The sequence below is a fragment of the Anomaloglossus baeobatrachus genome, chromosome 5, assembly GCF_048569485.1.
Source record: "Anomaloglossus baeobatrachus isolate aAnoBae1 chromosome 5, aAnoBae1.hap1, whole genome shotgun sequence".
Lineage (NCBI taxonomy): Eukaryota > Metazoa > Chordata > Amphibia > Anura > Aromobatidae > Anomaloglossus > Anomaloglossus baeobatrachus.
In genome coordinates this window covers 272,753,332-272,779,233 of record NC_134357.1, presented here as the reverse complement: position 1 = coordinate 272,779,233, position 25,902 = coordinate 272,753,332, and the positions used below count along the sequence as shown (strand labels likewise).

General features: G+C 46.2%; 1 pseudogene; it reads left to right on the top strand.

The window, feature by feature from the left end:
- The first annotated feature begins 994 nt into the window (after positions 1-994).
- Positions 995-25,076, top strand: LOC142312741 (uncharacterized; annotated as a pseudogene).
- Positions 25,077-25,902: the final 826 nt, after the last annotated feature.

Here is a 25,902-nt window from a genome sequence, read left to right as displayed (position 1 = left end):
GATCCATTAGTGTTGTGATACAATCAGGTGTATTCGGGTAGAAAAGTCTTGAAGACGCGGACAGCACTCGGATATTGACTGAGAATCAGTCTTTCAGAAACAGTAATGATAAAAGCTGCACCATAACAGTAAGAAGCTTATTCTTACAATTGCCTTACTCTTTCTAATCGATTAATCTCAAATTCTGAGTAAGCGCTTCAGCATTAAATAGTCTGTTCTAGTTACCTGTGCCTCTGTAAACTGTGTGTGCGGGATGTGATCAACTCTCTGATCAGCAGTCTGTACCAGCGGGGGCAAAGGCTTAGCATTGCTTGTATAGTGGATAGCAAAACGAAAAAAAGGTTGCAGTTAAAGCATTAGAGCTGATGTGTTAGAGGACCATGGTAGGGTCAGAAGGTTAATAAAGTATTTAGGGGGGAGTGTTGAGGAGAGCCATAAGATTAAATACTTAACCTCTTGACAAGGGATTGTGGGAAATATATCGATTTGCCTTACATAATTCAGGTTTCAGATCATATACATGACACAGATATAAAGATGGCTGCCATTTCCTGTTATCCACACCTTGCTTGGAATGCAAGGAATGTCCAGATGAAAGAAGACCTCCATATAAGGGAAGACCCCTGGTCAAGCTACAAGACATCACAGACCAAACCATCAGCATGGATGCACCAGATGACGTCCCTCCCATCGTCATGGTTTCATCCACTGGAGTCAGACCCGCCCATCAACAGCAACACGGATCTCCCCATTCGCTAGCCCATGAACTGTCCCACTAAATGGGCATATCTGAACTTGTGTACGCCCCTAGCCTATATCAAGAGGACGCATGAGTCTCCTCTGTCTGTTTTGGTGCCTTTTCTACTGTGACCAAGAAGAGATTACACATCCGACTGTGTCTGGTGTGGATTCTTTTATGCATGCACTTGGCCCATATCAATTCGGCCAGGCAGTAGGCAACTAGTGATCTCTGGTTAAGAGTTCACCTTAACAAATGGAGCCTCCAAGTCATCCCCTGGTACCTGAGGGATACAATGAACAGAAAATACTAGACCTCACCAACAAGATGATTGAGCTGCTGACTGGAGAGGTGAGGACTGCTGGGAATACTGGGACATTATACAGTAACACAAGGGACGATGTGTCTGGATGATGAATGTATCATTGTGTGTCAGGTTCCTATAAGGTGTCAGGATGTCACTGTCCATTTCTCCATGGAGGAGTGGGAGTATATAGAAGAACACAACGATCTATACAAGGATGTCATAATGAAGAACCATGAGCCCCCACCTTTAGCAGGTAGGAGGTGACTTACACTGATTTAAAGGTGAGAGTAATTTTTATTTGATTTGATCATCAGTTATATACAACAGGCCCTATTTATTAAGGCTGGCATAGTAAATTGGAGGGTAGTAGGCGAGATTTGCAATATTTGTTAAAGAAGTGGTCCACTATATAAAATGCATTTTCTAAATATCTATCTTTACCCCTTAATCACTTTTGTAATTAGCTTTATTATAAAATACTCTTCTCCTCTCCCTATCTAGATAATCACTGTGTTTTATTTATTTTTTTTAACTTTACTTCCTATGATGGATTCTTTAAGAGATGTCTCAAAAGGGATGTTACAGGAGGCTGGTGCTGCACTCTCTTTCCAGCAGCGCCTATTACCCCTTCTGGAACACAACTTCATTGGGGAGCAGCTCTTCAGTTACTTACAACAGTTTAATTCATCGCGGCCCTCTGAAGATGTCATGGTTCCTCGGTACTGACAGCTATGGGAGAAGTACAGCGCCAATGTTCTGCTTCTTTCCCCGCCGCCACACCTTCTCACTGTGACACAAGACGGCATCAAGGGGTGGAGATAGAAGCAGGGTGAGTGACAGCAGCACCTCTCAAATAAAACATTTCATGAAGTAAATTTAAAAAAAAAATAATAATATATATATACACTGCTCAAAAAAATAAAAGGGACCATTAACTTACCATATTCTACATCCCAATGAATGAAATATTCCAGTTGCAAATCTTTATTCACTACATGGAATATGTTGAGCACAATAAAATATTAAAATGGCCAATGTAAGTCAAAATTAATATCCCATGGAGATCTGTATTTGAAATGGTACTCAAAATCAAAGGGGAAAATCAAATTACCAGCAGATTCAACTTAAGTGGAAATGATTAAAGGCAAGGAAATAATGCTCAATAGTGTGTGTGTGTGGCCTTCACTTGCATGTATGAACTCCATACAACGCCTGGGCATGCTCCTGATGAGGCGGAGGATGTTCTCCAGAGGGATCTCCTCGCAGCCCTGGATTAGTGCATCAGTAAACTCCTGGACAGTCTGTGGTGCAACATTGTGTTGGTGGATGGAACGAGACATGATGTCCCAGATGTGCTCGATTGGGTTCAGATCTGGGGAACAGGTGGGTCAGTCCATAGTATCAATGCCTTCATCATGTAGGAACTGCTGATACTTGAACCACATGAGGATTAGCATTTTTTTGCATCAGAAGGAACCCAAGGCCCACTGCATATGGTCTCACAATAGGTTTGAGGATCTCATCCTGGTACCTTATGGCAGTCAATGTACCTCTGGCGAGCACATGGCTGTGCGGCCCTCCAAAGAAATGCTTCCCTACACCATTACTGACCCACTGCCAAACTATGCTGGAAGATGTTGCAGGCAGCAGTACATTCTCCAAGGCGTCTCCAGACTCTTATGTGTCACATGCTCAGTGTGAACCAGTTTTCATCCATGAAGAGCACAGGGCACCAATATCAAATCTGCCTGTCTTGGTGTTCTCTGCCAAGTGCCAATCGCCCTGCTCTGTGTTGGGCTGTAAGCACAACACCCATTTGTGGACATCGGACCCTCATATCACCCTCATGGAGTCTATTTCTGACAGATTGAACAGACACATGGATATTAGTGGCCTGCTGGAGGTCATTTTGTAGATTCTGGCAGTGCTCCTCCTGTTCCTCCTTGCACAAAGGAGGAGGTAGCGGTCCTGCTGCTGGGTTGTTGTCCTCCTATGGCCCCCTCTGCATCTCCTGGAGTACAACCCCTGTCTTCTGGTATCTGCTCCATGCTCTGGACACTGTCCTGACAGATACAGCTAATCTTGCCTCAGCTCGCATTGATGTGCCATCCTGGGTGAGCTGCATTACCTAAGCAACTTCTGTGGGTTGTAGACACCACCTCATGCTACTCTAGGGGTGAGAGTAATGACAAAATGCAAAAGTAACCAAAACAATGGCCAAAAAGGATGAGAACAGAGAAATGGTCTGTGGTCACCACCTGCAGAACTGCTCCTTTATAGGGGGCGTCTTGCTAGTTGCTGCTCACCTGTCATCTGTTCCATTTGCACAACAGCAGGAAATAGATATTTAGAAAGGACATTTTAGGTACAGGTGTGTTTTGCTAATATTTTTAACACTAAGGTTCAGATACAGCTTTAAAGAAGGCAAATAAGTAATTTTATTATAAAGGTTAATATGAAATACAAACTTAAAGGAAAAATATGATATTGCGTACACTTTTGTATATTGAACATACAAAGGTTAAGTACAGTTAAATATACTTACATCACCAAGGAGCTTTGGACATCATCTGTCTGGAAGTCAGAGAAGCATGACATAGACAGAGACTCCTGGACATCACTGACCGGACGTCTCACGGTGCAGGAAACACGAGCTTCTGTCTGTGCTATACCTCAGCTGATCTTAAAAAGGCTTGAACAATATTACAAGCCTTAAAGTTAATGTGTTGTAGTCTTATTGATCCATGCCCTTTGATGGCCAGTCATTGGGCATAGATGAACCAGAGATACACCACACATCAGACAATGGGGTAATAAACCCACAGCATTCAAGTCTCCCAAGAATACACATCAGGTATTTGAGCTAGGTAAATGGATATATTGTTTGTCTGTATATTCAAGACAAACACACAGAAATCCTTAAGTATATACAAGATTTTGTAACCATGTACACTTCGTCTGTCTGACTAATCAATATGTTCTAGTTTAACATAATGTATAGACTCAAAAAATAGCCATTTTTATATTTGCAATACATTCCACCCTTGGCTATTTTGAGCCATAGATTATTTATACAATGTCCCATACCCTAACGGCATAGTTTTAGCGGATGATACAACAACACAAAGCAATGCATGCACAATAGCAAAAATTACTCCTAATATATATAATGAGGTAACTAAGAAAATACACATTCCCACCATCTACCATTATCTTGTGTAATGTAATTAATCTAGTATAAATCCATCTCTACTTGTGATAAATTTAGCCACCAAACAAGAGAATCGTCCTATTGCTTTAGCTGCATATGCTGCTACAGTGAGTGTTCCTACAATTATTATAGATAATCCTTGTATCTATGATTTCGTTAACAATTTTACATTTTTTGTATATAATGAAACAGTCATTATATTGTTAATCTCATATTATTTCCTGCCCTCATACGTTTGCATTTTTTATTTGTATGAGAGACACAAATAATAGCAATCTGTTTATGCCCTGTCTTATTCTGTATTTTTAATTGTTGACATCTGCCTATTTTGCTTTAACAAGTCCTCTGATAGATCAGCTCATGTAACCCTTTGAGTCCTTAGGGCAATCATCTCTTCTGTTAGAGAATGTTCCCCAGTGCAGTTCATATAGGCACAATACAGATTGGAGATGAAGTTTTGGGTCACATCTTCTTCTTCTAGGTCTTCATTTATGTAAAGGGGTCAGTAGCGCCTCGATACAAGTTTCTCATATATTGTCATCACTGGTAGTCTTTGTTATACAAAAATGGCTCGTATTCATCAGCTGAGCCAGGTAAACCCATAGATTCTGTTTGGTTTTCAATAAGGCCACATTTTCCATGGTTGGTCTCTCTGTTTTCGGTCTGAAGGTTGCTTGGCTTCTGACGGAAGTAGATCCATGCCCATGGTGGCGCCAATGATGCAACATTTCCAGAGTTTGATCTAAAGGGACAAAAATACACATATTACTCATCTGTCAGTTGGGATGTATTCCCACTTTTCTTGTTTTCATAACTGTCAGCACATTGTCTGCTCCTCGAGCAATGACTTCAACAGGTTCTGGAGGACCTTTGTCACTCAATTGTTTCACCCAAATGTTTGCACAATCATTGATAGGATGTGAAGATCCAAATCATTTATCTTCTCTGCAGAACTGAAGGAGCCCTCCCTCTATCTACATTTTAGAAATAGACAGTACCATCAACTGATTAACATGTCACTGTCTCCACTATTCATTAGAATTACCTTAATTAATAATCCTGATCTATCCCTTCTCTTATTAACTGAGTTCAGTTGAATGCCAAATCTGACCTTTGGACCATGAGACCATCATACTGAGATGGCATTTACAAGCCTACTGTGGTCCTGATTGAACATACACATAAAACAAACAACAACCATTAGGTAAATACAATACCCATTCATCACAATGGGATGATTACTTGTTTCATTGTTTTAGCCTGATTGCTCTAATAACATGTAAAACTCTGGTCTCCAGTCTAAAAAGAAAGCACAAACATGATTAGCATACAAGCTCAAATAATGCACAAAACACAATTTTATCCAGTCCATTATCCATATGCTAAAAGATTCACATCTAACTTGACAGCCTAAAAAGTTCACTATTTACCCAACCATATTGGTATATTGTGCTGTATTAATTATCAGCATGGGTATCTAAATATGAGACCAACCAAACAATAGCAAAAATAATTGCCCTTCCAATAGACTGAACACAGGGATCCTCCTGGTTTCCAGTCTCTCCTTTGTGAACATTTGGACGGCTCTGTATTGTTTATGAGCAGGAATGGCTTTTATATTACTTTTCTCTTTACATATCTCTGTACATTCTGTATTGGTGGCAATCTCCTCTGTGGTCTCAATATTACCCTTATCTTTTTCAATCTCCTCTGTGGTCTCAATATTACCGGCAATCTCCTCTATGGTCTCAATATTACCCTTATCTTTTTCAATCTCCTCTGTGGTCTCAATATTACCCTTATAAATTTCAATCTCCTCTGTGGTCTCAATATTACCCTTATTTTTTTCAATCTCCTCTGTGGTCTCAATATTACCCTTATCAATTTCCCCCCATCTATCTTCCATTTCAGATGGAGACATCTTGGTGGAAGATGATGACAACCTCTTCTGTTGGGCTTTGATTTCCTGCACCAAACATTTGATTTCAGCATAAAGATCCAACACCCCTGGTGGTATAGGCTTTGCTGGTGACGATGAGAAAGTGGGCCCTCTTTCTCCCCGTGTCCTGCTTCGCCTGCGCTGTGGAGATTCAGAATCTTTTGCTGCAACCTTTTTATTATGTGAAACCCCTGACTTTTTATTGAGTCTTCTCCTTTGATACAATTTTCTCTTTTGATACAATTTCCACATCTCGTCAGTACTAATCCCGTCTATTTTATCCCAGGGAACACCATCCTTTATCAGGGCCATAAACATATCTCTCCTGGTAACACGGGATCTACGATTTGTACTACTTTTGACGTTGTTACACTGTTCTTCAAAATTAAGCTGATCTCTCTGTTTGGGACCCCATTCTCCCAGACCCCCTAACTGTCGGATCGCCTCCAATGTATTGGAGATGGGTTTCCCAGTCTGATTTACCATTAATGCCATCATGACATGTTTATAAGCTGGAGGGGCATTTCTAATGATACAATTTCTAATAGAAACACTTACAACAACTTGCATGTAATTGTCATATGCACTTGCTGAAATAGCATTTTTCATAGCCTCCTCCTTCAATCTCCGAGCACAATCTTTCAATGTAAACCATGGTTTTTCATTAGGCGGCCAGTCCGCCTCAGATGGGTATTTATGCTGCAATGCCATAGCCACAACATCCATCATACTACACACCACATGTGGTCGCTGAACTATCAAGGAACAAAATGCTTCCTTCACTACAGGCTCATGGCTGAGTTGAACAAACTTTGGGCCATCCACAGCATCCAGCTGCACTCCATGAGCCCCCATCTCCCATAATCTGACTATCCAAGTTATCAAAGGTTCATTTGACCTTTGTGAAAAACGATCAAGAAGCTGACTGCAATCCTCTACCATATTCCTGTTCTGTTTACCTCTAGCTGTTTCTACAACTTGTCTATGGTATATTGGATGAACTCTTATTGGGTTAAGATGAGGATCAATTTCCTTCTCCCCACTGACATGTTCATCCTCCTGTTCTGGGTCGGTAACGTTTTCAGAACCAGTTGAGTTCTGTACCTCACCATTCCACTCATCTGAGTTCCCCTCTGACCCCGCTTTGGCTATGGTCAAAGCTACTTCCTTTCTATTCTCCTTCCCTCTCTTCTTTCTGTATTTATACTGCTCTATACATACAGCAGACTTGTCTGCATCATGCTGATAGCCATCACATTTGTCCACTGACCACTTATTCTGACACTGTGCTGTAACCAATGCAGTCTGGACCTCACACAACTGCCTCTCTAATTCCTGAACTTTTGTTACCATACGTATCTTTTCCTGATGCTGTTTTCTATATGCAGACAACAGGATCCATCCACGCCTACCAACAGCGCCCAATTCTTTACCTTTCTCCACTTTCACTTTCTGCAAGCATTCAACCACATCAACAGGTTCAGCATTTTTCAAACATTTGTCCCATGGTTCACTCAAACCAACACTATGCGACCACTTGGTTGCCAAAATATCATAGGGAGTCTGTTCCCAACCTGGAATCTCAATGCATTCACTCACAACCACTTTTTTCTTAAAAAGAGGCATATTTTACGCAATATCACACTAACAAAAATACTCAAAGCCTTCTGCGTATATCCTGCCGACTACGCCAAATGTTTTGCTAATATTTTTAACACTAAGGTTCAGATACAGCTTTAAAGAAGGCAAATAAGTAATTTTATTATAAAGGTTAATATGAAATACAAACTTAAAGGAAAAATATGATATTGCGTACACTTTTGTATATTGAACATACAAAGGTTAAGTACAGTTAAATATACTTACATCACCAAGGAGCTTTGGACATCATCTGTCTGGAAGTCAGAGAAGCATGACATAGACAGAGACTCCTGGACATCACTGACCGGACGTCTCACGGTGCAGGAAACACGAGCTTCTGTCTGTGCTATACCTCAGCTGATCTTAAAAAGGCTTGAACAATATTACAAGCCTTAAAGTTAATGTGTTGTAGTCTTATTGATCCATGCCCTTTGATGGCCAGTCATTGGGCATAGATGAACCAGAGATACACCACACATCAGACAATGGGGTAATAAACCCACAGCATTCAAGTCTCCCAAGAATACACATCAGGTATTTGAGCTAGGTAAATGGATATATTGTTTGTCTGTATATTCAAGACAAACACACAGAAATCCTTAAGTATATACAAGATTTTGTAACCATGTACACTTCGTCTGTCTGACTAATCAATATGTTCTAGTTTAACATAATGTATAGACTCAAAAAATAGCCATTTTTATATTTGCAATACATTGTGTAAAGGGAACCTGTCACCAGATTTGGCGACTATAAGCTGCGGCCACCACCAGTGGGCTCTTATATACAGCATGCATATAGAATGCTTGTATAAGAGCCCAGGCCGCTGTGTACAATGTAAAAATCACTTTATAATACTCACATAGGAGGTCGCTCCGGTTCATACTGGTCAAATGGCTGGCGCTGTTCTCCGTGAGCGACACGTCCTCTTTCGGCCATCTTTGTCCTTCTTCTGAAGCCGGGGTGCATGACGCGTCCTACATCATGCACACAGGCCGGCATTGAGGTCCTGCGCAGGTGCACTACAATACTTTGATCTGCCCTGAGCAAGGCAGATCAAAATGCCTCAATGCCGGCGAGTGTGTATGACGTAGGACGCGTCATGCACCCCGGCTTCAGAAGAAGGAGAACAAAGGGCCGAAAGAGGAGGCGCCGTTCACTGAGAATGGTGCCACCTCTTTGACCAGTCTGCACCGCCCCTTAGGTGAGTATTTTAAAGTGATTTTTACATTCTACACAGCGGCCTGGGCTCTTATATACAGCATGTTAGAATGCAGTATACAAGAGCCCACTGGTGGTGGCCGCAGCTTAAAGACCCCAAATCTGGTGACAGGTTCCCTTTAACCCCTTAACGACCACGGGCAGTAATATTACATCCTAGCGGTCATAGTATTACTGCTCGCGGTCTGATGCCGGCAGCATTCAGCAATCGGCGCACATCTCAGCTGACTTTCACAGCTGAGATGTGTGCCTGCTAGGCATGAGCAGAATCGTTATCTGCTCGTGCCGTTTAACCCCTTAGATGGCGCTGTCAATATGTGCCATTTGCGCCATTTAAACTGCATCGGCGGTAAACTTTTATTTACCGCCCGATACCGGAAGTCACGTTACGTAATCACATGACTTTCGGTGGTTGCCATGGTAGCACAGGGTCATGTGGTGACGCCTATAGCTATCATGAGTCACTTTCAGTTTCACTCGGCCCGGAGCTCAGTGAATCAGAAAGTGAGCGTATCTGCTGTTTACAGCTGTGTAGCTGTGATCAGCAGATAGGGCAGAGCGATTGGATTACTGATCGCTATAGCCCCCTAGGGGGACTAGTAAAATAAAAAAAAAGTTAAAAAAAAACCCTAAAAGTTCAAATCACCCCCCTTTCGCCCCATTGAAAATTAAAGGGTTATAAAAAAAAAATATATATATACACATTTAGAATCGCTGCGTTCAGAAATGCCCGATCTATCAAAATATAAAATCCATTAATCTGATCAGTAAACGGCGTAGCGGCAAAAAAAATTCCAAACGCCAAAATTACGTTGTTTTTTTTGTCAACACAACTTTTTGCGCAAAATTCAATAACAGGCGATCAAAACGTAGCATCTGTGCAAACATGGTACTGTTAAAAACATCAGCTTGAGACGCAAAAAGTAAGCAGTCACTGAGCCATAGATCCCGAAAAATGAGAACGCTACGGGTCACGGAATATGGCGTAAAACGTGCGCCACTTATTCGGACAAACTTCCGATTTTTTTTAACCCCTTATATAAAAGTAAACCTATACATGTTTGGTGTCTACGAACTCGCACTGACCTGAGGCATAACACCGACACATCAGTGTTACCATATAGTGAACACAGTGAATAAAATATCTCAAAAACAATAGTTCTGTCGCACTTTTTTTGCAATTTTTCTGCATTTGGAAAAAAAAAATTCCGTCTTCCAGTACACTATATGGTAAAACTTATGGTTTAATTTAAAAGTACAGCTCACGCCGAAAAAAAATGAGCCCTCACATGACCATATTGACTGAAAAATAAAAAAGTTATGTGTCTCAGAAGAAGAATGGCGAAAAATCGGCCGGTCGTGAAGGGGTTAACAGATGCAGGCATATTGTCACCTCTTACAGGCAGAACATTATTTTGTTTGCTATGAGCAGGTAAAGACTTACACCCAAAAAAATGTGTGCAATGATCACTCTAAATACCATGTCCACATTTGTAAAGTGACAAGTGCGGTTAAAGGTCCAAAGAAATATGCAATTTTGCCATTTATTTCATGTAACTGCAAATTTGGTAAAATATTAATAAATTTGTGGGCATTTGGTCACTGTGTGTCTCCTACAGATGACTCAAGTATGGGAAATCCACCAGAGAGATGTCCCAGTCCTCCGTATTCCCAGGATTGTGCAGTAGAAGATGAGAATAATCCACAGGATTGTCAGGTAGAGGAGAGACATTCTTTTACATATAAGTCAGTTACAGTAATTAAATTAAAAATGTCTGTATATAACCATCCGTTTTTGTGCAGAATGAAGATCTGACTCCTATTAAAAACGATGCTTCAGACGAGGAAGAACAAGCTTGTCTAAGTACCGATCAGCAGATTAAGGAGGAGGAAATTAATGTAGTCATTTCGGGTGAGTAAAAATCACTAAATGCTGAAAATGCTGTCCTCAAATGTCTATTACAGTTCTTTATGAACCCTCCAAGTGTAATTTTGTGCAGCATTAGTCAAATATTATTTTTTCGAACATAATTATGTTATCAGATATTGACTGTGATATTAAATACATTTTACCGTGGTTTTACACTGCCTGATTAATGGCAACGAGTGTTCCTAGGAATTTTGACCAGAGGTGCGCAAACTTTTCCATGCCACTGTACTTGCGGTCGTGTGCCAACTAGTCTCATCCTGTTTCATTCAATGGAACAGAATAAATAGGAACTGAATGAGACTACCATATTTTTCGGACTATAAGACGCACCGGACTATAAGACGCACCCTTATTTTAGAGGAGGAAAAAATAGAAAAAAATTGAAGTAAAAAAATGTGGTCATGACACAATGTTATTTTACTGCTGAAAGTGTTATGGAGGTAATATCTCCAAATTCTGTACACATATCCCCCATTCTGAGTACCTTCCAGGTATATATGTTCCCAATCATTATATGTGCGATCCTCCAATCTGGTGTGTGTGTGTGTGTGTGTGTATATAATGTATAATATATATATATATATATATATATATATATATATATATATATATATATATATATTCTAACCACATCCAGGTGTACAGTAATGCCTTTATATGCTATATTATTTATTGCCTTACTTTTACAGATGTGCTGCTCACCATGCTTCAGTTTGGTCCTGGCACTAGAAACAAAGTCTCCCATATCTTGAGGACCTGCAGTGATGTAATGAAATGGGCAGGGCACTGTGCTGTTCTGGCCAACCCCTCTTCATTACATCACTGCAGGTCCTGCTGTTACGGAAGACTTTGTTTCTAGTGCAGAGGCAGGAGTAAAGCAATGTGAGCACTCAGCACAGACTGCGTGCTGTGCTGTGATGGTATGCCATGCTCTGGCCCAGACACTGCAGTGATCTGCACTTCCTCCAGGCCAGACATGACTGCAGCGGCACCCTGCTCCTGCTTCCTTCACAGCGGACACAGTCTCTCCAGCCTCTGCAGGAAGTCGGCGTCTGGAGCTCCCACATGTGTCCGCTCTTTACATTAAACAAGTATTGATTTGCTGCTCCTCACCCCCGCTGACTGCAGAGAGAGGTGGGCGGGGAGCAGCTAATGAATATTCCTTTACTTTAAACAGCGGGCACACGTGGTTTCTCCAGCTGCCGGCTTCCTGCAGCAGCGACCCTCCCTGCCTCCTGTGATCCCACTGCATAGTGCTGACACCCCACAACTCCCTACCCCACAGGTACCCCGCTTTGACACTCTGACTATAAGACACACCCCACACTTTCCTCCCAAATTTGGAGGAAAAAAAGTGCGTCTTATAGTCCGAAAAATACGGTAGTTAGCACGTAACTGCAAGTATGCAAATAATATAGATAATAAATGTGACCATCTACCTGCACAGGGAATATAGGTGAATTGTCATAGCATGCACACAACACATGGTCACAATTTGAAAGTCAGATAGTGTCTGCAGACTTTTCTTTTGAGACCTTTACTTAAAAATAATTGATCTAGGCAGTACATTATCCTTTGTAACCAAGTGATGGGCTGCTGATAATACTATGCACACAGGATGATCGGCTCTGTGCACATGGAAGTGTGGGTGGCTTTTTTTAAATAGGCCCCTAAATGAAAGTCGATCAGTTTGCATGTAGACGATTGGCTGTCGTTAAACCCCTTCACTACCTTGAATGTACCTGTATGTCCAAGCCCGTGTCTGTCTCTTTAATGTGTGCTCTCTCAACAAGACAGCATTTCCCCTGCACATGTCGGCTGTTCTGATCAGTCAACATGTGCAGCTAATAGGCATGGGTGAATCAGAGATCCATCCACCCCTGTTAGCTAGTTAAAGCCCACTGTCAATCTACAGTATGTAAAAAAACCAAACAAACCACAAGTTCACATCACCCCCCTTTTGCCCCATTGAAAATAAAATCATATTAAAAAAAACTTATATTTGGTATCACTACATTTAGAACTGTCCAATCTATGAAATCATAAAATAAATGAAAGAGTGCTTATTGGTTAATGCATGAGTTACGCAAATTAGGACAGAAAATGGAACCATATGAAAGATATGTAAATGGACTACACCCTAAAATGAAGTATTTATAGTGAGAGAACTGAGGGGAAACGTAGTCCTGGTCTTATAATGACCAAAAACATCAAAAACAAGTCAAATACAAACTCCTTGCAAAAATATAAAACATTTATTAAATAGTAGTATAGCAAGAAATGACATACAAATTCATCAAATCATAATTATCAGGTTTTTACAGGGAGTCCCTGAAGACAAATTACAGAGGGCCAGCAGACCACATATGGCAGAATATGAACGGTTGTTTTAATATTCATCAGCATACACATACTCAGTGGTTCATAGATAACTATAATGCAAATGCAATTAGATTGATATGATGTGAGACAATAGTGGAAAACCACACTTATCCCATATACAAATGCAAATCATAGATTTCATATGTCTATTTAATCATCCTTTTTTCCCGCTGAAGTGCAAGCCTCAGCTAAATCAGTGTTTCCAAACAGGAACTTCCACATAGTATACTATTCCAGAGAATTGAAAACACTATGATACGATCTTTTAGAGCAGTTTTCATTCACCCATGGTGGTTTAGAATGCCCAAGAAAAACGTGCCCCGACATGCACGTTTCGATACCTTCTTCGGGGGGCTGTGGTGTGATGTGTATTCTTCATACCAGGTTTAAATACCCCGCTCAAATGGCCGCCGTCAGCTACCATTGTCCGCAGGTGAGGCAGGACTCCGGCAGAGGTCCGCATCATCGGACACTCCCGGATGTGACGTGGGCACTTCCCGTGTGATTACACGGGTTACCTGCGTCACGCCGTATGGAGGCCAGCCAACACGAACATGTTAGGAGTGCCGCCGCGCATGCGCACTGCTGCGTTGGACATTTTAACTAAGGGCAAACAAGTGGGCAAAGTGCGTGCATAAAAAATATAAGGAGGTGATGACCAAAAAGTACACTTTGCATCCCGAATATACTAGATGCATACTATAATAGATACATCATTAAGGTTTGTCATGTCACAGAAGAATTATAGTTCATGAAGTACATAAAATGTCCCATCTACATAACACATAAGAGATTTTTACATTACTAGTTAGAATGACACAAAGGGAAAAATGCATGATTCATAATAATCCTAATGTATCCCTTTCATGAATAACAGGGGTTAACAAAAATTAGCAAACAAACAAAACAAATTATCCAAACAAATATTTCAAAAATCACAATATGATGCATAAAATGGAACACAAAATCTCCATAGTGTCACGTAGATAGGCTGCAAGTCCTCATTGATTAGTATACCAACGGGATAGTCTTTATATCCAATAGGTTAATAAACCTCCCACATTATGATGCTCAAGTCTGTCCCATGTAATGCTTATTCAAATTGAAAGGTCCATCAATAAAAGATGAATATTCCTGTATAGACCTAGTGCAAAGAAACTGAAAAAAAAAAGGGAAGAAAACTTTAAAAAGAAAAAAACACATACACCAATAATTAATAAAACGATACCGAGGCAACAACTGAACTATGTTCAATAAACATGGATCCCAACCAAAAGTCGAATCTGGAAGACTCAGAGGAATGGGGCGAAAGAAAGTTTTTCATTTAGCCCGCCGGGTGACATGGTACCGAGCGTGACTATCCATCTGCATTCAAGGCGCGCCAACACCCGCTTACGGTTGCCGCCCATCGAACCCAGATGGAGTTTATCTATGCCCCGTACTTTAAGGGAGGATGGGTTGAAGTCATGATGTACTTTAAAATGTTGAGGGATGGTCTTCAGGGAGTCCAGATCGGCAACATCTCTTGCTGCTAGGATGTCTCTGACATGTTCACATGTACGTATGCGCAATTGTCTGGATGTCAAGCCAAGATAGGTCAGCATTTTTCCCCGCACCTGTCTGCTGTTCTGATCAGTCAACAGTCAACATGTGCAGCTAATAGGCGTGGGTGAATTAGAGATCCACCACCCCTGTTAACTAGTTAAATCCCACTGTCAATCTACAGTATGTAAAAAAAACAAAACAAAAACACAAGTTCAAATCACCCCCCTTTTGCCCCATTGAAAATAAAACCATAATAAAATAACACTCAGATTTGGTAACAATACTTTTAGAACTGTCCAATCTATGAAATCATAAAATAAATTAAAGAGTGCTTATTGGTTAATGCAGACTGTCACATAGTCTATGCCACAGGAGCCTTTACTTTGTTACTTTTCTGTTTGCGCCATTTGCTTATGGCTGATTGTGGAGACATGGGGGTCAGTGGGTGCTCTTGTCCGCTGGCCCGGCCGCCTTTAGAAAGACAGCGTGGCTCAGGGCTCATCCCAACTGAACACACAACCTCCTTAACTGTGGGCGGAACACTACTCAGACAACACAGGGTGAGGGAATCACAATATTAAGACTTTATTGGATCCCCAAAATATTAACGGCACATAGCACATAATCAGCAAAACACACAAATGTAACCGGCAACAGAGTCTCACCCTTCCGCTGGCTCACCAGGGATTTAGAATGTCCATGCCTCAGAGGTTCCAGGGCTATTTACTCCAATCCAGCAGCACTCCGCTTTCGGCGGGCACCCACCGAGACTGGAATAACGCCAGATTTAGGAAGCTGTCTGAGGTCTGCAAAGTCTGTACCAGGTGACTGAATTGTCCCAACCTGGGTTTCTTCCTTAGGTAGTCCTTGGTATCACAGCCGAATCCTTGCATTCAATGCTGAAGTCCATGTAGTGATATAATCCAGGTTATTGCTTGCCAATTGGATCCGCAGGTCCTAGATTGGTAAGCATGTAGCAAGAGTCTCCTTGAGCAATGGACAGTCCTCCTTCTTATACCCCTGAGCTCTCCATTCAGACCATTGGGGTCTTCACGATTGGTGGAAAAGACTGGGCTCTTATTGGCTAGATTTCAAGCTATATTCAAATATCCAGAGACAAGGGTGAGACAGGTATGTTACATCACATTTAGCAATTCACTAAGGGGTGCTTCACACACAGCGAGCTCACTGCCGAGATCGCTGCTGAGTCACGCTTTTTGTGACGCAGCAGTGACCTCATTAGCGATCTCGCTGTGTGTGACAACGAGCAGCGATCTGGCCCCTGCTGCGAGATCGCTGCTCGTTACACACAGCCCTGGTTCGTTTTCTTCAAAGGCGCTCTTCCACTGTGACACACAGATCGCTGTGTGTGACAGCGAGAGAGCGACAAATGAAGCGAGCAGGGAGCAGGAGCCGGCGTCTGACAGCTGAGGTAAGCGTGTAACCAAGATAAACATCGGGTAACCAAGGTGGTTACCCGATATTTACCTTAGTTACCAGCCTCTGCAGCTCTCACACTGCCTGTGCTGCCGGCTCCGGCTCTCTGCACATGTAGCTGCTGTACACAGGGCCGTATTTACCATTAGGCACCCGTGGTCCGGTGCCTAGGGCGGCAGATTGTGAGGGGCGGCACCTTCTGGCAGAAAAAAAAAAAAAAAAAAAAAAAAATTTTTTTTTTTTTTTTTTTTTACATTTTTTTTTGTGGCCGCCGAGCACAGGGAGCTGATTGACCCCGGAACTGCCGGCGCCTGCACTTCCGGGGTCACAGGCGCGCGCCAATCAGCTCCTTCCTCTGTGCTGCGTCCACTGCTGTGTGGACGTCACATGCAGAGCTCACAGCAGGACGCCGTGATGGAATCCGGTGTCAGAAGAGGATACTCACGTGAGCCAGGAAGATGGCGGCGGGCACTGGAGCAGGTAAGTGGATTCATAAGGAGCGTGGGAGTGTCTCTAATGCAGACCGGAGATCTGCGCATGCGGGGGGGGAGGCGGCAAAGGCAGATACTGGAGGGAGGCAGAGGCTGAGACTGGGGGGAGGCTGGAGGGAGGCAGAAGCTGAGACTGGGGGGAGGCTGGAGGGAGGCAGAGGCTGAGACTGGGGGGAGGCTGGAGGGAGGCAGAGGCTGAGACTGGAGGGAGGCAGAGGCTGAGACTGAGACTGGGGGGAGGCTGGAGGGAGGCAGAGGCTGAGACTGGAGGGAGGCAGAGGCTGAGACTGTGGGGAGGCTGGAGGGAGGCAGAGGCTGAGACTGGGGGAGGCTGGAGGGAGGCAGAGGCAGAGACTGGGGGGAGGCTGGAGGGAGGCAGAGGCAGAGACTGGGGGGAGGCTGGAGGGAGGCAGAGGCAGAGACTGGGGGGGATCCTGGAGGGAGGCAGAGGCTGAGACTGGGGGGAGGCTGGAGGGAGGCAGAGGCTGAGACTGGGGGGAGGCTGGAGAGAGGCAGAGGCTGAGACTGGGGGGAGGCTGGAGGGAGGCAGAGGCTGAGACTGGGGGGAGGCTGGAGGGAGGCAGAGGCTGAGACTGGGGGGAGGCTGGAGGGAGGCAGAGGCTGAGACTGGGGGGAGGCTGGAGGGAGGCAGAGGCAGAGACTGTGGGGAGGCTGGAGGGAGGCAGAGGCAGAGACTGGGGGGAGGCTGGAGGGAGGCAGAGACTGGGGGGAGGCTGGAGGGAGGCAGAGGCAGAGACTGGGGGGAGGCTGGAGGGAGGCAGAGGCAGAGACTGGGGGGAGGCTGGAGGGAGGCAGAGGCAGAGACTGGAGGGAGGCAGAGGCTGAGACTGGAGGGAGGCTGGAGGGAGGCAGAGGCTGAGACTGGAGAGAGGCAGAGGCTGAGACTGGGGGGAGGTTGGAGGGAGGCAGAGGCTGAGACTGGAGGGAGGCAGAGGCTGAGACTGGGGGGAGGCTGGAGGGAGGCAGAGGCAGAGACTGTAGGGAGAATGGAGGGAGGCAGAGACTGGAGGGAGGCTGGAGGGAGGCAGAGGCAGAGACTGGGGGGAGGCTGGAGGGAGGCAGAGGCAGAGACTGGGGGGAGGCTGGAGGGAGGCAGAGGCTGAGACTGGGGGGAGGCTGGAGGGAGGCAGAGGCTGAGACTGGGGGGAGGCTGGAGGGAGACAGAGGCAGAGACTGGGGAGAGGCTGGAGGGAGGCAGAGGCAGAGACTGGGGAGAGGCTGGAGGGAGGCAGAGGCAGAGACTGGGGAGAGGCTGGAGGGAGGCAGAGGCAGAGACTGGGGGGAGGCTGGAGAGAGGCAGAGGCTGAGACTGGGGGGAGGCTGGAGGGAGGCAGAGGCAGAGACTGGGGGGTGGCTGGAGGGAGGCAGAGGCAGAGACTGTGGGGAGGCTGGAGGGAGGCAGAGGCAGAGACTGGAGGGAGGCTGGAGGGAGGCAGAGGCTGAGACTGGGGGGAGGCTGGAGGGAGGCAGAGGCAGAGACTGGGGGGAGGCTGGAGAGAGGCAGAGGCTGAGACTGGGGGGAGGCTGGAGGGAGGCAGAGGCAGAGACGGGGGTGTCTGGAGGGAGGCAGAGACTGTGGGGAGGCTGGAGGGAGGCAGAGGCAGAGACTGGGGGGAGGCTGGAGGGAGGCAGAGGCAGAGACTGGGGGGAGGCTGGAGAGAGGCAGAGGCTGAGACTGGGGGGAGGCTGGAGGGAGGCAGAGGCAGAGACTGGGGGGTGGCTGGAGGGAGGCAGAGGCAGAGACTGTGGGGAGGCTGGAGGGAGGCAGAGGCAGAGACTGGGGGGAGGCTGGAGGGAGGCAGAGGCAGAGACTGGAGGGAGGCTGGAGGGAGGCAGAGGCTGAGACTGGGGGGAGGCTGGAGGGAGGCAGAGGCAGAGACTGGGGGGAGGCTGGAGAGAGGCAGAGGCTGAGACTGGGGGGAGGCTGGAGGGAGGCAGAGGCAGAGACGGGGGTGGCTGGAGGGAGGCAGAGGCAGAGACTGTGGGGAGGCTGGAGGGAGGCAGAGGCATAGACTGGTGGGAGGCTGGAGGGAGGCAGAGGCAGAGACTGGGGGGAGGCTGGAGGGAGGCAGAGGCAGAGACTGGGGGGAGGCTGGAGGGAGGCAGAGGCAGAGACTGGGGGGAGGCTGGAGGGAGGCAGAGGCAGAGACTGGGGGGAGGCTGGAGGGAGGCAGAGGCAGAGACTGGGGGGAGGCTGGAGTGAGGCAGAGACTGGGGGGAGGCTGGAGGGAGGCAGAGGCAGAGACTGGGGGGAGGCTGGAGGGAGGCAGAGGCAGAGACTGGGGGGAGGCTGGAGGGAGGCAGAGGCAGAGACTGGGGGGTGGCTGGAGGGAGGCAGAGACTGTGGGGAGGCTGGAGGGAGGCAGAGGCAGAGACTGGGGGGAGGCTGGAGGGAGGCAGAGGCAGAGACTGGGGGGAGGCTGGAGGGAGGCAGAGGCTGAGACTTGGGGGAGGCTGGAGGGAGGCAGAGGCTGGGACTGGGGGGAGGCTGGAAGGAGGCTGAGACTGGGGTGAGGCTGGAGGGAGGCTGAGACTGGGGTGAGGCTGGAGGGAGGCTGAGACTGGAGGGAGGCTGGAGGGAGGCTGAGACTGGGGGGAGGCTGGAGGGAGGCTGAGACTGGGGGGAGGCTGGAGGGAGGCAGAAGCTGAGACTGGAGGGAGGCTGAGACTGGGGGGAGGCTGGAGGGAGACTGAGGCTGAGACTGGGGGGAGGCTGGAGGGAGGCTGAGGCTGAGACTGGAGGGAGGCTGAGGCTGAGACTGGGGGGAGGCTGGAGGGAGGCTGAGGCTGAGACTGGAGGGAGGCTGAGACTTGAGGGAGGCTGAGGCTGAGACTGGAGGGAGGTTGGAGGGAGGCTGAGGCGGAGACTGGGGCAGGCTGAGGCTGGAGGGAGGCAAAGGCTGAGACTGGGGGAGAGAGGCTGATGCTGAGGGAAGATAGAGGCTGATGCTGGGGGAGAGAGGCTGATGCTGGGGGAGTGGGAGAGAGGGGCTAATGCTAGAGACAGAGGACAAGGGATGAGGGATAGGGCAATGACAAAATCGATTGGGTGGGGGGAGTGTAAGGACTCAGAATAAGAGGGGGCAGCATTGGGAGCTCATTGTGAAGAAGGGGCAGCATGTGTGGGATCAGTATGGAGTGGAGCAATGTAGGGGAGTCAATATCAAGAGTGGGGTAGTGTGTGTGTGGGGGGGTCTCAGCATAAGCGTTAGTGTGGTGGTCTTAGCATGAGTGGGGCAACATGAAGGTCTCATTATGGAAAAGAGGAAGGCAGCATTAGGAGCTCATGGAGAGGGACAGCATGCATGGGACATTGTGAGAAGGGGGCAGCATGCATGGGACACTGAGGAGGGGGCAGCATGCATGAGACATTGTGAGGAGGGGGCAGCATGCATGGGACATTGTGAGAAGGGGGCAGCATGCATGGGACACTGAGGAGGGGGCAGCATGCATGAGACATTGTGAGAAGGGGGCAGCATGCATGGGACATTGTGAGGAGGGAGCAGCATGCATGGGACACTGTGAGGAGGGAGCATCAAGCATGAGACATTGTGCTGAGGGAGCAGCATGCATGGGACATTGTGAGGCGGGAGCAGCATACATGAGACATTGTGAGGAGGGAGCAGCATGCATGAGACATTGTGAGGAGGGAGCAGCATTCATGGGATATTGTGAGGAGGGAGCAGCATGCATGGGACATTGTGAGGAGGGGCAGCATGCATGGGACATTGTGAGGAGGGAGCAGCATGCATGGGACATTGTGAAGAGGGGGCAGCATGCATGGGACATTGTGAGAAGAGAGCAGCATGCATGGGACATTGTGAGGAGGGGGCAGCATGCATGGGACATTGTGAGGAGGGAGCAGCATGCATGGGACATTGTGAAGAGGGCGCAGCATGCATGGGACATTGTGAGGAGGGAGCAGCATGCATGGGACATTGTGAGAAGAGAGCAGCATGCATGGGACACTGAGGAGGGAGCATCAAGCATGAGACATTGTGCTGAGGGAGCAGCATGCATGGGACATTGTGAGGCGGGAGCAGCATACATGAGACATTGTGAGGAGGGAGCAGCATGCATGAGACATTGTGAGGAGGGAGCAGCATTCATGGGATATTGTGAGGAGGGAGCAGCATGCATGGGACATTGTGAGGAGGGGCAGCATGCATGGGACATTGTGAGGAGGGAGCAGCATGCATGGGACATTGTGAAGAGGGGGCAGCATGCATGGGACATTGTGAGAAGAGAGCAGCATGCATGGGACATTGTGAGGAGGGGGCAGCATGCATGGGACATTGTGAGGAGGGGGCAGCATGCATGGGACATTGTGAGGAGGGGGCAGCATGCATGGGACACTGAGGAGGGGGCAGCATGCATGAGACATTGTGAGGAGGGGGCAGCATGCATGGGACATTGTGAGGAGGGAGCAGCATGCATGGGACACTGTGAGGAGGGAGCATCAAGCATGAGACATTGTGCTGAGGGAGCAGCATGCATGGGACATTGTGAGGCGGGAGCAGCATACATGAGACATTGTGAGGAGGGAGCAGCATTCATGGGATATTGTGAGGAGGGAGCAGCATGCATGGGACATTGTGAGGAGGGGCAGCATGCATGGGACATTGTGAGGAGGGAGCAGCATGCATGGGACATTGTGAAGAGGGGGCAGCATGCATGGGACATTGTGAGAAGAGAGCAGCATGCATGGGACATTGTGAGGAGGGGGCAGCATGCATGGGACATTGTGAGGAGGGGGCAGCATGCATGGGACATTGTGAAGAGGGGGCAGCATGCATGGGACATTGTGAGGAGGGAGCAGCATGCATGGGACATTGTGAAGAGGGCGCAGCATGCATGGGACATTGTGAGGAGGGAGCAGCATGCATGGGACATTGTGAGAAGAGAGCAGCATGCATGGGACACTGTGAGGAGGGAGCATCAAGCATGAGACATTGTGCTGAGGGAGCAGCATGCATGGGACATTGTGAGGCGGGAGCAGCATACATGAGACATTGTGAGGAGGGAGCAGCATGCATGAGACATTGTGAGGAGGGAGCAGCATTCATGGGATATTGTGAGGAGGGAGCAGCATGCATGGGACATTGTGAGGAGGGGCAGCATGCATGGGACATTGTGAGGAGGGAGCAGCATGCATGGGACATTGTGAAGAGGGGGCAGCATGCATGGGACATTGTGAAGAGGGGGCAGCATGCATGGGACATTGTGAGAAGAGAGCAGCATGCATGGGACATTGTGAGGAGGGGGCAGCATGCATGGGACATTGTGAGGAGGGGGCAGCATGCATGGGACATTGTGAGGAGGGGGCAGCATGCATGGGACATTGTCCTCACATCATGCTGCTCCCTCCTCACAGTGTACAGATCATATTTCATAATCGAGGAAGGTGTGGTGCATATACAGTAGTTTATAAGGGAGGGCAGTGTGGTGTTTTAGTTTATTAGGGGCAGTGTCACAGTCACAGTATATAAGTGGGGACGGTGTGGTGGGAATATTTTATACTCATGCTATGTTTTGATGTGCCTGTGGTGATTCCCATTGGGGGGGGGGGTTCGTTTCTCATTGATACTTTTTAAAGTGTGCTACAGAGTAGATCTGCCTTAAACAGATGTCGTGTGCGAAAACTCAGTTTTACGTTGTCACTAAGGGGCGCGACCACTTAAAGTGCCTAGGGCAGCATGAAGGCAAAATACAGCCCTGGCTGTACACATCGGGTTAATTAACCCGATGTGTACTGTAGCTAGGAGAGCAAGGAGCCAGCACTCAGTGTGCGCGGCTCCCTGCTCCCTGCACACACAGCTAAGCGGTGTGCGCTGGTACCTAATGTAAACATCGGGTAACCATACCCGATGTTTACCTTAGTTACCAGTCTCCGCAGCTTCCAGACGGCGGCTCCGTGCAAGCGCAGCGTCGCTTGCACGTCGCTGCTGGCTGGGGGCTGTTCACTGGTCGCTGGTGAGATCTGCCTGTTTGACAGCTCACCAGCGACCATGTAGCGATGCAGCAGCGATCCTGACCAGGTCAGATCGCTGGTCGGATCGCTGCTGCATCGCTAAGTGTGAAGGTACCCTTAGTAATACAATGGCAAGTTTGCATAATTGAGTTATCTGGGTGTCTGGCCTTCAGTGGCGAAAACAATTACATGAGTCAACAAGAGTCTTGTAGAAACAATGAGGGCTTATCCCCCATCTATAAACAAACTATCTTCATGTCTGGCTGGATTTTAAGAAATGTAACCCTTGCTAAGCATTGACAGAGTCCAGGTCGTCACACTGATCATATTGAGAATTAAGATATTTTAATCCAGAGTTCTGGGACATACACGTTTAAAGGAATCTGTCACCAGGTTTTTGTTACCTAATCTGAAAGCAGACATAAACCCTAATTCCAGTGATGTCATTTACTAGGCTGCTTAGTGCAGCACTCATAACATTGTTTTATCAGCAAGAAATTATCACTAGAGCACTGGTAAAAGTGTTCCTAGGTAATCCTCAATATTCATGACCTGCCTATAACCCCCACCAATGATTGGCAGCTTTCTGTGTACACTGTACTTGGGCAGAAAGCTGCCAATTGGTGAAGGCAGTGGGGGGTTATAGAGAACTCAACATTCAGAGAACTGACAGATCTGTAACAGATAAAACAGTGATCTTATGAAAATGACAGGAAGTTTGTGATTGTAGGAATTAGGCCAGCTGCTATTGAGTTTGAATATTTGATTTGGTGAGGTTTTTACCTCATTATCTGTAGCCAAAGCCAGGAGTGGAACAATCAGAGGAAAATGGGCACCACTTCTGCATTTATCACCCACTACTGGTTTTGGATTCTAAATACTCAGGTAAAAACTCACCAGATACACCTCAGTGTCACTGCCTCATATTATGCAGCTCTCAGATAGGAGAGCAATAACCTGGTAACAGGTTCCCTTTAAATAGTCTCCCCCCAACACACACACACACCATCCCCCCCCCCCCCATTACCTTCCTATATTGCGAAATCAGTGCCTCCTTTTTCTTTCTCCCTTTTTTCATTGACATAGCTTGTCGATCCCATTTTTTTTGCTAGAGATTATATTTTCTTTTTTTGTCACTTCTATGTAAACAGGAAATAAATTAAACCATTATTTTAATCCCAGCAGGTGACTACAGCAAAGATTTGAAGAAAAATGTCTCCAGTATTCCAGATAATGACATTGAAGTCAACAATTTCACACAATATTCTACTGTAAAAAATACTCTTTCACAAATGATTTATCCAGAAGACATTTTGTCTCATCCTTCTAACAAAGACCTTTCTCCTAACCAAGAGCATCCTTCTCATAGATCAAACATGATTACAGATCAAATGTATAGTAGAAGATGTGAATTATTTCCTAGACTTGAGTTTGGAAAAAGTTTTTAGAGAAAGCACCAAGTGTGAATTATCAGAGGATGCACACAGATATCAGTAAACTTTCATCTTCTGAGTGTAGTATATGTCTTACTCAGAACAGTAGTCTTTGTAGTCATATAAAGATTCATGAGGGATTTTCATGTTTACTATGTGGGAAAACGTTCTCCCGGAATGCAAATCCGATTCAACATTAGAGAATACACAATGCAGAGAGGCCATTTATATGTCCAGAATGTGGGAAATATTTTGGCCGCAAATCAGATCTTTTGCAACATCAGAGAATTCACACTGGAGAAAAGCCATTTTCATGTGAAGAATGTGGGAAATGTTTTACTCAGAAATCATCTCTTATCCAACATCAAAGATTTCACACTGGGGAGAGACCCTTTTCATGGTCAGAATGTGGAAAATGTTTCATCACCAAATCAGATCTGGTTAAACATTGGAAAATCCACACTGGAGAGTGACCTTTTTCATGTTCGGAATGTCGGAAACGTTTTATTTGTAAATCTGCTCTTGTAGAACATCAGAGAATCCACACAGGAGAGAAGCCATTTTCATGTTTAGAATGTGGGAGATGTTTTACCCAGAAGTCCAGTCTTGTTGAACATCAGAGAATCCACACAGGAGAGAAGCCGTTATTCTGTTTAGAATATGGAAAATGCTTTGCCAAAAGATCAGGACTTTTTATGGATCAGAGAAGTCACACAGGATTGAAGCCATTTGCTTCAAATGTTTTACCCAGAAAGCAGGTTTAGCTGAACATCACAAAATTCATACAGTGCAGAAGCCATATACATGATTGAAATGTGGGTGAGATTTTACCCGGAAGAAAAGTAAAAACAATATCCTGAGAATTATATCCACAGAATAGCAATTTCTCATGGTGAGGAGCTGGCTGTGGACTAAAGACTATTGCACCAATGGACGTAGAGCGGAGTCCATGGCTCGAAGGGATGTAGACTTTTTCAAGCATGAAGCGCTGGTTATCTCATTATCATGGTTGTGTTTTATTAGATATTTTCTTGCTCATTAGTTTAAGGTGCACAATAAAATGTTAATAGATCTGGAGGGGCACCATGGGAGTCACAGTCCACACATACACATATTACGCTAATCCAGACCCCGGAGCCATGAGACAGAGATGTGCCAGATCTTATGTGCATAGGAGGCCAGGAAGGAGATTGGTAATTAAAGTAAAGCAATCATTTCATTACTCTCGTTCGTGTCACTTCAATTAAGCCATTGTCCTCCTAGCCACTAGTCCCATTATGTGGATGGCGATAGTAGATTTAAGGGTACTTTACATGCTGCAATCTCGTTAGCGATGTGAAATTCTAGATCGCAAGTGCGATCTTTTGAGATCGCACATAGGTCATTTTACGCATGTACGATCTCGAAAGATCGCACTTGCGATCTAGAATTTCACATCGCTAATGAGATCGCTAGCGATGTCGCAGCATGTAAAGTACCCTTTAGTGAAGCCGTCACCACAGGGGGTCTCACATGCAGTACCAGGTGTGGGGGTTGGCGTCAGGAAAATACCTCCACCAGTGCATAATTAGCATTGGGGGTAGAGGTTTCTCAGGGGCGGCTTGGGGTACTTAGCATACTAATGAGGAGATAGG